This window comes from Phaenicophaeus curvirostris, chromosome 3 (assembly GCF_032191515.1).
Source record: "Phaenicophaeus curvirostris isolate KB17595 chromosome 3, BPBGC_Pcur_1.0, whole genome shotgun sequence".
NCBI classification, from domain to species: Eukaryota; Metazoa; Chordata; class Aves; order Cuculiformes; family Cuculidae; genus Phaenicophaeus; species Phaenicophaeus curvirostris.
In genome coordinates this window covers 95,241,399-95,253,530 of record NC_091394.1, presented here as the reverse complement: position 1 = coordinate 95,253,530, position 12,132 = coordinate 95,241,399, and the positions used below count along the sequence as shown (strand labels likewise).

The window sequence follows — 12,132 nt, the reverse complement described above, 5'->3', positions numbered from 1 at the left end:
TGAGGATCTACTATTTGCTTGCTTTTTAACATGCATCAAACATCACTGAAGGCAGAAGAGGAACTTCCTCTCCCTGTGAAATCCACCCCAGAAGTCTTCAGTCATAAAGCAGAGGAAGTTGTAGACCAACACTTTACCCTAGGGTCCGAAAGCATCCTATATATTAGGAGGGAATTTTTACTTTTTCTCCCTTGCCTGAATATGTGCTGATCTCATTCATCTTGGGAAAAGCACGAGATGTTCTCATCCAGGCTATACCTGGCAAGCTGCATACACTGTGACAGAGGGAGCGAACTTCTGAGCAAGCTCTGCAGTGGCTGCTGCCGGGCTTCTTGTGATTTATTTTTTGAACGAGAGGCTGGCTGCTTCTTCACCTGGCATTCTTGAGAGGAGATGAAGGGTAAGTCAGCGAATCAGCTTCATGCACTGCAAACAGCCTTTGCTTTCAGCCATGGCAGAATTATCTCAGGTCGGGATTTGCTGGTAACTGGGTAAGAAACGTCTGCAGGGCTACATTCCCCACCTCCGCCTCTCCTGGAGAGGGAAAGCAAGGAAATGTTTTTAACATGCTGCATGGAGGCAGGTTGCAGGAGCTGTGGTACCCAACACGGCTCAGCAAGCTGTGCCGGGGAAATCAACAGGGAACATTCCTGATGCTATTTTAAACATCGGCAGAAAACGCTAGCTAGCAACACTGAATTTGACTGGGCTGCATAAAGCCAAGAGCAGTGACAGAGGCATGAGCTGCCTGCCCATATAGCAGGGAACCCACACGCCGCAGAGCGAGCTGTTCGCACTGATGTGTGGGCTGCTCAGCCGGTCGGTTTGTTGATGTATTTGCTAACTACGACATTGCTTTGACATATCAACTGGCAAGCCGGCATCTGGATGCCTTGGTGCCATGCAGGCACCTCCGTTTCAGCCCTGGGGAGAGCAGCTTAGATCCGCTGGCCGGAGTTAAAAATGAACCGCAGCTAAGCTGTTCAAAGGGATCAGCGCTGCCGCCAACGTGAGTGCTCCGCGCCGGCCAGTGCAGGTGGAAGTTGCATGCCTGTCTCCAAGGGGGAATGCAGGTCTTGCCGGGTGACTGACGACAAACACCCCTGTTCTGCCAGCTCCCTCTGGAGCCTCTTGCCTTGCTCACCTGGGAGAGGATGGAAAGAGGGAATGTTGTGGGATTGCTGCAGCTGGTGGATGCTGCTGAAGGCAGCATGTGAGATTAAAGGTGGTACCTGAGAATAAAGCTACTGCAGCAACTCTGAGCTTAAGAATAATGAATATTGCAGGTCTGGCTGCTGTAGGAAATGTCCCCTTTGTAAATCGTGCTGTTTGGAGCAAGAAGAGCAATTATGTGGATTCTGATGCAGCTCATTTTGGTCAGCTTAATTTGGGAAGAGGATGTTTGCTGGCAGCTAAAGGAAGCTGGTTATGATGTAGAATTACCAGACCAGGCTAGTGTTTGGAAATGGTATAATAATCTCAAGGCACAGGAATGCGATTCAATATGTTTTACCTGAGACAGTCAGGAGTGGAGAGACATTAGCCTGTTTGGCAAAGGCCAGGCACCACGATTTCATTGCTGAAACCAGCTGACTTGCCTGCTGTTTGTGTGCCAGGCCTTTCCAAAAATGCTGTTTGTGCACGCAAAACAGCTCTCAGAGAAAACGCTCAGTTGCAGGGGAGTTTTTTTCATGCCCTGGTTTTGCACGTGGGTGCATGTGTTTGGGGGGAGGAGGCATGAACTGTTGTACACTGAGTCCGACTTTACAGACACAGTATTACAGTAGATGATGGGTATTACGCAAGGCTGTGCTTCTAACAGGAAAGTCCCAGATTATTTTAATGTGACGATCATTCCTGGTGTTTTCAGTGCTCACAGTCTTGGGCATTCATTGCTTTTTTAGTGTCCGTTTCTCAAAAGCTGGTGTCAAATGCCCAGTGCTACCCAGAGACCTCCTGCGTGGATGCAGCAAGGATGCAAGGACTCAGCTGATGTGCAGCTCCAGCTGGGGTGACGTAGTGAAAATGCCAAGGAAGGCGAGTTGGCAGCGGTGATGTGGACAGACCAGATAATGAAAAGGAGGATAAAGAGCAGTGAATCCTCCTGGAGAGGAGGTGACGAGATCAAAAGGAAGAGATGGGATTTGTGTGTGCTGGGATAGTTTGTGGGGGTGAGTACACACGCAGGGACCACTCCCCACACTAACTCATCAGTGTCTGTGCTCACCAGACAGCACACAAAGCCACAAATAAGAGCACTCACATGCTTACAAGAAAAACTACTTATCTACTAAACTTTACATTGCAACCTCTGCTTTAGTTCTTCATCCAGAGAGAAAACAGTTGCTGTGAAGGCTGGTTTTTTTTTAAAAGCAATAGCATAAGGGACCTAAAGCCCAACCTTCCTCCCGGAGACCTTTACTCTGGTCTAATTCGCACTGGCTGCTTCAGGACTGATCGTAACCAAACTATTCAGCAGCACAAGGGCACTTCCTCTGCAGAAATAACAGTCTTCTGCAGATTGCTACTTCATTTTCTTTCACTACAGTTTTTGCACTAAATTTAGGGTCTATTTTGTTAAATGCTGATGAGGACAAAGGGCCCTCTGTGCCGAGCAACCCTATTAAAACGTGCCTATTAAACCTCACCCTGTGAAACTACAGGGGTGATTGCTGCAGGCTTCGGTGGCAGCTGTGCTGATGTTTCTAGCCTTGAAGGCTGCAGGAACTGAGCGCAGAACAACATCACCATTGTCAGAAAGCCTCGAGTGGTGGTAGGAGAGCAAGAGCAGTGCAGGAGGGAAGGCTTACAGCTCTCTGGCTTGCAGGAGACTTTCAGCCTTCACCTAAGGTGGAAAAGGTGTGAGGGCTGTCTCTCCACAACTTGTTGATAGCTGGATTGATGGGCTGAGGCCAATTGTATGCGGTTCAACAAGGCCAAGTGCTGGGTCCTGCACTTCGGTCACAACAACCCCACACAATGCTACAGGTTTGGGGAAGTGTGGCTGGAAAGCTGCCCCATGGAAAAGGACCTACAGGTGCTGGTTGACAGGCAGCTGAACGTGAGGCAGCAGTGGCCCAGGTGGCCAAGAAGGCCAACAGCATCCTCGCTTGTATCAAAATTTGTGTGGCCAGCAGGAGTAGAGAAGTGATTGTGCCCCTATACTCAGTGCTAGTGAGGCCACACCTCAAATCCTGTGTTCAGTTTGGGGCCTCTCACTACAAGGACATCAAATTTTGGAGTGTGTCCAGAGAAGGGCAACAAAGCTAGTGAAGGGTCTGAAGCACCAATCTTATGAGGAGTGGCAGAGGGAAATGTGGTTGTTTAGTCTGGAGAAAAGGAGACTGAGGGGAGCCTTTATCACTCTATACAACTCCCTGAAAGAAGTTTGTAACCAGGTGAGTGCTGGTCTCCTTTTCCAAGCAACAGGTGAAAGGATGAGAAGAAATGGCCTCAAGTTGCACCAGGGGAGGTTTACATTGCATGTTAGAAAAAAATCTTTACCAAAAGAGTGGTGAAGCATTGAAACAGGCTGACCAGGGAAGTGGTGGAGTCACCATCTTTAAGGTGTCCAAAAAGCATGTTGATGTGTCACTTCAGGACATGGTTTAGTAGGCACAGTCAGACTGGGCTGACAGTTGGACTAGATAATCCTAAATGCCTTTTCCAACCTTAATTAGTCCATGATTCTGTGGTAGTTTGTTATGCAGAGGGTGGAAGGAGGCTCCATCTAACAACAGGACATTCCTATCATTTATTTCCTCCAGCACCTAATGCTGATTCATTACCTGGATCTCCAGAAATCCCTTCATCCACCTCTGAAGCATGGTCACTGTTTTGCCTCACAGGGATCAGTAACCCAGTTATCATTTGCTGTTGGAAGAGACTATTAGCAACCTGATCTAGTGGAAAGTGTCCCCGCCCTTGGAAGGGGGTAGAATTGGATGATCTTCAAGCTCTCTTCCAAACCAAACCATTCTATGATTCTATGATTTCTTCATGCAGGAGGGAGGGGGAAGTGAAAGCAGCACTGCCTCTCCTCCTAGTCTGCCCTTTGGCACCCCCATACATTGGCTTGATGTGAAGAGCAGCAGACAAATTGTATTTATTTCAGACAATCTAACAAAAATTTCCAATATTGGCTTATTCAGTAGAAAACAGATATTTCAGTTCTTCCCTGAAAAGTCCATTAATTTCAACCAAAAAAAAAAAGACTGAAGGATATGAAACTTCATCCTCAAACAATTTTGTATGAATTCAGTATTTTCCTTTATTTGCAATGCTGCACACTAAATAATGCTCAGAATAGGAAAATGCCAAGGGAAAACTAGACTGTTTCATCACACAGTTTTACAAGGGACAGAACAAGCAAATCCTACAGTCATGCAAAGGTGGATTGAGCCCTGTCCCTGTGCAATGCTGGAGGCAGACTGAGTAACCTGCTAGGTCTCCTGTACTCATCCTGGCAGACCTATTTCAGGGTATCTGACATAATTCTTAATAATTCTTCATGACACCAAACTGAGTGGTGCAGTTGTCATACCAGAAGGACAGGATGTCATCCAGAAGGACCTGTACAAGCAGGAGCAGTGGGCCCATGTGAACCTCACAAGGTCCAACAAGGCCACGTGCAAGGTCCTACACCTGAGCTGGGACAACCCACAGTTTCAATACAGAATGGCAGATGATGTGATTGACAGGAGCCATGCGGAGAAGGACTTGGTGGTGCTGTTTGGTGAGAAGCTCAACACGAACCAGCAATGCACACTCACAGTCCAGAAAGCCAACGGTATCCTGGGCTGCACCAAAAGAAGTGTGACCAGCAGGTCAAGGGAGAGGATTCTGCCCCTCTACTCCTCTCTCATGAGATCCCACCTGGAGTCCTGTGTACAGTTCCGGAATCCCCAGTATAAGAAGGATATGGAACTGTTGGAAAGAGAGGGCCACGAAGATGATCAGAGGGCTGGAGCACCTCTGCTGTGATGACAGGCTGAGAGGGTTGGGGTTGTTCAGCCTGGAGAAGAGAAGACTGCAGGGAGCAGCCTTACAGCACCTAGAGTGGGCCTGAAAGAAAGCTAGAGAGGGACTTTTTCCAAGAGCATGTAATGATAGGACAAGGGGGAATGGATTTAAATGGGAAGAGGGAAGATTTCTATTAGACATTAGGAACAACCTTTTCACAATGAGGGTGGTGAGACACTGGCATAGTTTGCCCAGGGAAGTTGTGATTCTATTTCTCAGGAACAGGAGCAGCTTCTGGCTGGGATCATGACTGTGTCAATAGCTGGGACTCCTGCGTTGGACTGCAGTGTTCATGAACATCAAGCAAATACCTGTTAGGAGAGAGAGAGAAGATGAGCTGAGTCTTTCTCAGTTTATCTGTGGGCCACTCATCACTGCCAGAGGATTCACTCTGCTTTGGCAGGGAGGAGAGGGAGTTTCAGATAACAATTCTCCCACGCACAAGCCAACAGAGAAAACAATGATAAACACACAAAGAAAAACACGGCTTAACTGTGCCTTAGCGACCTATGAAAACCACAGCAGCAGTGCTGCACAAGCGGGATTTGCACACTTAAATCCAAGATTAAGTGGCCAAGGGAGTGAAAAAACATTGACAACTGCTAATATATTATGCAGTTCTTGTCTGAACATCCTGAACATCTGAATTTCCCCCTCAGTGAACTGCATTAGGCTGCAGAACAGCCTGCTATCTGGAAGGTTTGGCAGGAATGGTGGAGTGGCTGGATGCTCTTGGCATCCATTTCGACAAGTCTATTATGCAGACTGGACTGCAGGGCCACACTGGGTACCAAGGAGAACAGTGGCCTCTTCTGCGATCAGGCGAGAGCTGTGGCTCTCCAGACATTGTGCAGTATCTGCTTCAGCCTTCGACACAAATTCCTGTGAGCAACAGAGCTGTGACCACGTTGCCTCTTTGTATGAAGTCTGGGCAGACACATCCAGGTCACTCACTCCAGACAGCATTCACAGCTTGTGGGTTTGCCATCTTCAGTTTCTCAGAGGGGAGCTCGGTGCCTTGGCAGCAGCCCTGCCTCTGTCTCCAGTGTCCCTGGGCTGTGTTGCCTGCTAGAGCATGGCCAGAGAGTGTGGCAGCCCAGACACTTGGGAAGAGGCCACCACATCCTGCTTGGATGTGATGTGCCTCACACCATAATGCCTTTTGGGTTTGTTTAGGCACGCAGCTCATTCTTCACTGGCTGAAGGGAGATCCAGGAATAGGATTTAGGTGCAGCTCATCCACCCCTTCCTTCTCCTCCTTGAGCCTGTAGAAGAAAGAAATGCAAAAGAGAATGAAAGTCATCCACAACAAAGCCAAATGCATGCTAAACTCTCTCTGTAGCCTTGGTGGAGTTCAGCATTCAAGCTCTGGGAAGTCTTAGGAAATGGATAATTGAGTAGGAAAGACCAGATTTTGGTAGGTATGAAAAGGAGAGGCACAGTTTACCCATGCCATAGAGAGCAAGGTGACATCTTCCCTCTGCTCCCAGGCTTTGGATACCATGGTGCATGGGTTGGCAGACTGGAAGACAGAAGACTGTTCCACTCTTCTAGTTGGGCTAACAGGGAGGGACTGCGCTGGAGAAAACACAAGAGCTCGAGGATGAATTTCACCCTCACAGAGCAGCTCACTTCTGTGCACATCCCTCCTATTCTTGCTCCCATAGCATTTTTAGTAGGTGCCATTGTATGCATTTGAGAGGGAAAGAATATCTGTCTGACAGTCCGTTCTTCTAGCAGATCTTCCCTTTTGCTTCTGAGGCCAGCTGCCCATCTTGAAAAAGACTTCTCTCTGCCATCCCAGAGAGAGAACTGAAAGTGCAGGATCAGCTGAAAAAGAACAACTCGCTGCAAGTGAACCCGACACCCTCTGCAACACCTGAGAGACCGGAAACTTCATTTGCTTTGTTTCTACACAACTGTTTAATTGAAACCAATCAATGAAACACTGCGTATTAACATGTTCCTGCCTCCACCCCATGGGCTCATGCTGCTGCCTGATCTGCACAACAGAGCAGGGTTAGCACACGCTAACACACAAGCACACTCCCCTCCAGCAAGATCCCAAGTCCTCCTTCTGCCTTGTTTTGGCTCTCAGTAAGGAAAAGTGAGTTCAAAACAACCATCCCAGGTGACCGGACATCTCACAGATGTCCGATTATTATCTAAAGCTCTGGTTAAAACAGAGTTTTTGACATCCCTTTCCTTCTTAAGCCTTCTCCATAAATCTTCTAACAACACAGTGGCCATCACAATGTGTTATCTGCCATGCAGACATGGCTCCTGAATGCCACCTCACACTTCTCTTTCAAGGCCCATGAATTTAGGCAGCAGTTAAATCTTGCGGGATCTTTTCAAGCCCAGCTTCTCCAGTCCTGCAGGTAAATCTCTTGCATACCTCTTCCTGCCTTTGTTACCAAAGTACCTTCCATTGGCCCTGATGATGCTTCACTCTTATTGGTTCAGGATACTACCATGGAGATTGTTCTCTTAACCTCTCCTTTCTGTTTTACTTCTCAGTCTGTATCCCTCTGGTGGCTCCTCCCTTCCCATAACATCAAACTCAGGTCTTCACTCTCGAAGCCCTCACTATGCTGATTCCCACCAACAATCAGCCCACGATGGCAGTCTCTATGGCCAACCTCCGTGTACCTTCTACCACGTGTCTTTGGAAGGACTCCTCAGGAACATCCAAAAATCAACGCTATGACAGCCACTCATTCCCATCTTTGCCCAAGTATGTACACAATGGTGAGGTTGCCACACAACATACTGACAAACATCTCCTTCTTTGCCCATGTTCCCCTGTTTGGCTGAGCCCATCCATTTTCCTATGTCTCAGTCTTGGAATACCAAATGTAAAGGTTTGTTGTATAGCATAGCTTAGCCCAGCTGCAGCTTCTTGTCCTATGGCAACGGAAACCAGGAATAATAATAGCAAGGTAGTGACTCATTAAACCCAATAACCTCAATAATTAGGCTTACTTAACTTTTCGAATTGTATAAACAACTGAAAAAAAAAAAGGTCTTAAGCTTTTCCAATATTTTTTATGTTTCCAGTTTCTCACACAGAAACTGTCAGTACTGGGCACTTCTCTAGCCAAATTTCCTCTCTATACAGAGTAAATTCATAGAGTGAGGTGAAACACTTGTTTTGCTTGTATCCTGTTAGTGCTAAAGACTCTCCAGCACGTCTTTGCTTCTGAGCGAGGAGTAGTCCAGCTGCTGCCTTGGTGCTGACACTCTTCCAGCTGCTGCTGCTACAGGAAAAAAACCAAAAGCAGAACTGTCCAAGTTTCGAGTTCCTGAAAAATCTGTTTAAATCAGCAGGGATAGAATCCAGATGCAAATTTCTTTCCATATCTGATGCTTGGTGGGTGCTTCTCTGACATCCACCACTGCAGTCAGCTGCTGCTGGTTGAAGCTGTACTCTGGGTAAAGCCTCTTCTCTGCTACCCCTGCTACCAGCCCCCCTCTAAATAACCCTTACCTGCCCACTGCTGCTTGTCAAAGGTAGAGAAGGAGGCACAGACTAAGACAAGAGCTACCCATGGGGTTAAGAGATGGTGTTTGTGCGACAAGGAGTCTCAGAAGGAGGAGAGGACTTGGGAGAAGGGACACAAGGAAGCCTGCAGGCTAGTGGGGCAAAGAGATTTGGACAAGGTGGCTGATGAAATGAGGAGGACTCCTCATAGTAGAGGGTAGAACAAAAGAGAAAAGGAGCCAGGGGGAAGTATGGGAGAACTGGGCTGAAAAGGGGTCAAAGGGATCAGACTGGGAAAAGAGGTGGGCAACAGATCCATAAGCAAACCCTCATGTCTCACTCTCCTCCTCCATCCTGTCCCTGCATTTTAAGCACACCAAGACCGTGTGTTCATCTTTGTCTTTTCTTTAAATTGCAAAAGATCTCAGTACCCTGCACCTCCCAAGCAAACTGGCAGCAGGAGTGGCTACCAAACCCACGCTGCCCTGGAAATGGCTGCTTAGACACCAGCAGGGCAAATGGCTTGATGCCAGCGTTGGAGAAGGCTTAATGTAGACAAGACCTCCAGAACCAGAGGAAAGGTCCAGAGGAGGGCCACGAAGATGTTCAGAGGGCTGGAGCAACTTTTTTATAAGGACAAGCTGAGAGAGTTGGGGTTGTTCTGCCTGGAGAAGAAAAGGCTGCAAGGGGACCTTATAGCAGCCTTCTAGTACCTGAAGGGGGCTACAAGAAAGCTGGGGAGGGTTTTCTTTTTCCGAGGGCATGGAGTGATGAGGAGGAATGGCTTTATATTGGAAGGGGCAAGATTTAGATTAGATATGAAGAAGAAATTCATCATGATGAGAGTGGTGAGGCAGTGGCACAGGTTGGCCAGGGAAGCTGTGGATGCCCCCTCCCTGGAAATGTTCAAAGCCAGGTTGGATGGGGCCTTGAGCAGCCTGGTCTAGTAAGAGATGTCCCTGCATGTGGTACGGGTGTTGGAACTGGGTGATTTTTAAGGTCCCTTCCCACCTAAACTACTCTATGATTCTAACTTGACCTCCAGGCTGCCAAACCTGGCCCATAGCCTTCACCTCCCCCCCAAAAATCCTCAATAAGCACATTAATATGGTGTTAAAAATGGAAAGTGCTTATATGGAGAAAGATCAGCTTGCTTTGTTCCACAGATTTATGTCCTGGAGTTTCTTTTGATGTAAATGTGTGAAATTACACATTTATTGCAAGATTCAAATGTAGTCATGGCAACGTGATTATCAAACACTTGCGTATGGGAGTGTAAATCCATACAGGTTTCTGACTGGTGAGATTAAACTGCCCAGAGACAGGGCTCAATGTATGCCAAGCCCAGGCTCTCCAAGTCCAAAAAGAATCATCTCTGGCTTCTGTGCCTGGGAAAATTTCATTTCTTTGCATCCAGATTGTCCCCATTCAGCTGGGCTGATGGCCAAGCAGATGCAGAAGGGCAGCTAAAGAAGATGATAGCCTCAACAGTGACCCAGCACCATGCACCTCCCTGCACACCGCTGGTTTAAACAAACTCCTTTGCTCAGCCTTGCAAGGCACAAGGAGAGTTCAGCCAGAAGCTGCACCTCCAAAGAGCAGGTTTAAGTTACACCTCGAGCAATCGTCAGGCTGTATTCATAGATTGACTTATGCAAGAAAACAGGCTGGGCAACCAATGGCACCATGCTCTGAGCAGCCAGGGCATTCCCCCACCCACAGTGCACACACGTGACAGCGATCTGGTGACAACTGAAGAGGAGACACGAGCAAAGCTGCTATGCGTACTGGCTGCAAGTAGGAAAAGGCTGTGCCCTTACAGCCTCAAAACCGTGACCTTGCCGGCCATTCCTCGGAAACAGAGCCCATCAATTAATTTTCCATAGCCACCAGTTACAGGTGGGGCCACAGTATCGCAGCCAAGGAAAGTCTGTCGCAGTCTTCTGCCCTTCTTCCCTTGGCAGAAGGGAGGCTTCAAAACTTCACTTTGCAGTGTTTGCACGTAAACTCTGCTCAGCTTGGTCCTGTGATGTCTGGAGCGATGAGTCAGGTGGACTGTGAAACAACTGCAAAGCTGTTATTAAAAGGAGGGAAAAAAAAAAGGAACGTGCAGCCCAGCACGGAAACAGGACAGTGGGGAGTAAATAAAAGTTTTAAAATAGACACTGCAAGTATGGCTGAATTTGGCTGCAAATGAAAAAAAGAGTAGTAGTGGAAGTGCACGAATTCATCTGTGTTTTCCTTTTTGTGGTGTTTCTTTCACCGAGAATCAAAGAAGCAGGGCAGAGTTTTCCAACAGGCACCTGCAAGGTATTTGCAGCACAGACGTTTGGGCACCTGGAATCCCTCTGGAATCAGCAGAAAAGCAGGTTATCTCCACGACAACATGGTGAGCAGCTTAGTGGGACACCTAAAACATCAAATGGTGATGGCCTTGAGCTGTCAGGTAGGAATTCACAGAATGGTTTCTGTGGTAGGATGTTCCTATAGCTAATTAACCTCTGATCCTTATTTCCAGTGGGAACATCTTTTGTTTCTGTCCAAGCACATGGCTTTTGCAGCGCTTTGCCTAATAGACCAGACAGCCTGCTCAAACCCAGCACCTTCTTCTATACAGATATTTATGGGAACCAACCAAATCCCTTTTAATCTTCCCTCCTTCAAGGCAAACACACCAGAGCTCCACCATGCTCATGTTTCCAAATCTTCCCAGCATGTGAAGTCCCAGATCAACCATCCTTCTCAGTTTCTTTCTCTGCATTGTGAAGTTTTATAGCAGAACCCCTTTAGTTTTTCTCAGAGACTATTTCAAATACGACAGTTTCACAGAGATTTTTGGCTCTCATCACTAAAGACAGCCCTTTGTCAGTACACACAAGGCTTTTGACTGTAAAAGTGACAACTATTTTCTTCATTTAAAAAAAAAAAAAGATTATTTTGCCCAAGCTGTTTTAGAAAATAAATTAAAAGTATTGCTGTGCTGTGCTAATTGCTATTACCCAAACCATCTTTACATCCGTCCCTGCCTGTGGCCATGCAGATATGGGTCATTCTGCATAGGGACTTGTCATTCCAGGCCACAGCAGATCAAGTATCTAATTTTCAGTTAGCCATGAATTATCAATAAAATAAAGGCACCACAGCCCAGCCGTTAATGCTGCCTGATGCAATGCCCAGACTCCCATGACATGGAAGTGCTGGTGCACTGCCAAACCCTCCAAGCCATGCTGCTGCAGCATCTGCTCCCCAACTTGGCCTCTGTTGCTTGAAAACAATGGACCAAAACCCTCTAAAAGGGGAGGCAAAGTAGTTGCTTGTATCTCCTTATTCCCCTATCTGCACTGCCCTTTGGAATCATGGAATCATAGAATGGTTTGGGTTGGAAGGGACCTTAAAGGTCATCTAATTCTCCCCCTGCCACGGGCAGGGACACCTCACACTAGACCAGGCTGCTCAAGACTCCATCCAGCCTGGTCTTGAACACTTCCAGGGAAGGGGGCATCCACAGCTTCCTGGCCAGCCTGTGCCAGTGCCTCACCATCATCGGCATGAAGAATTTCTTCCTAAAGTCTAATCTAAATCTTCCCCCTACCAACTGAAAGCCATTCCCCCTCATCCTATCACTA

General features: G+C 47.4%; 1 protein-coding gene across 2 annotated transcripts in view; it reads left to right on the top strand.

Annotated features, from left to right (window-relative positions):
- Positions 1–256: 256 nt before the first annotated feature.
- Positions 257–12,132, top strand: part of SLC45A4 (solute carrier family 45 member 4) — a 104,895-nt gene continuing 93,019 nt past the window's right edge. The window contains exon 1 of one of the 2 annotated variants that reach the window (XM_069854731.1): positions 257–400. The gene's annotated coding sequence lies outside the window, so the exon portion shown is untranslated. Of the gene's footprint in view, positions 401–725; positions 1,010–12,132 lie in introns of those variants that run through there. The other variant, XM_069854730.1, reaches the window with a different exon arrangement.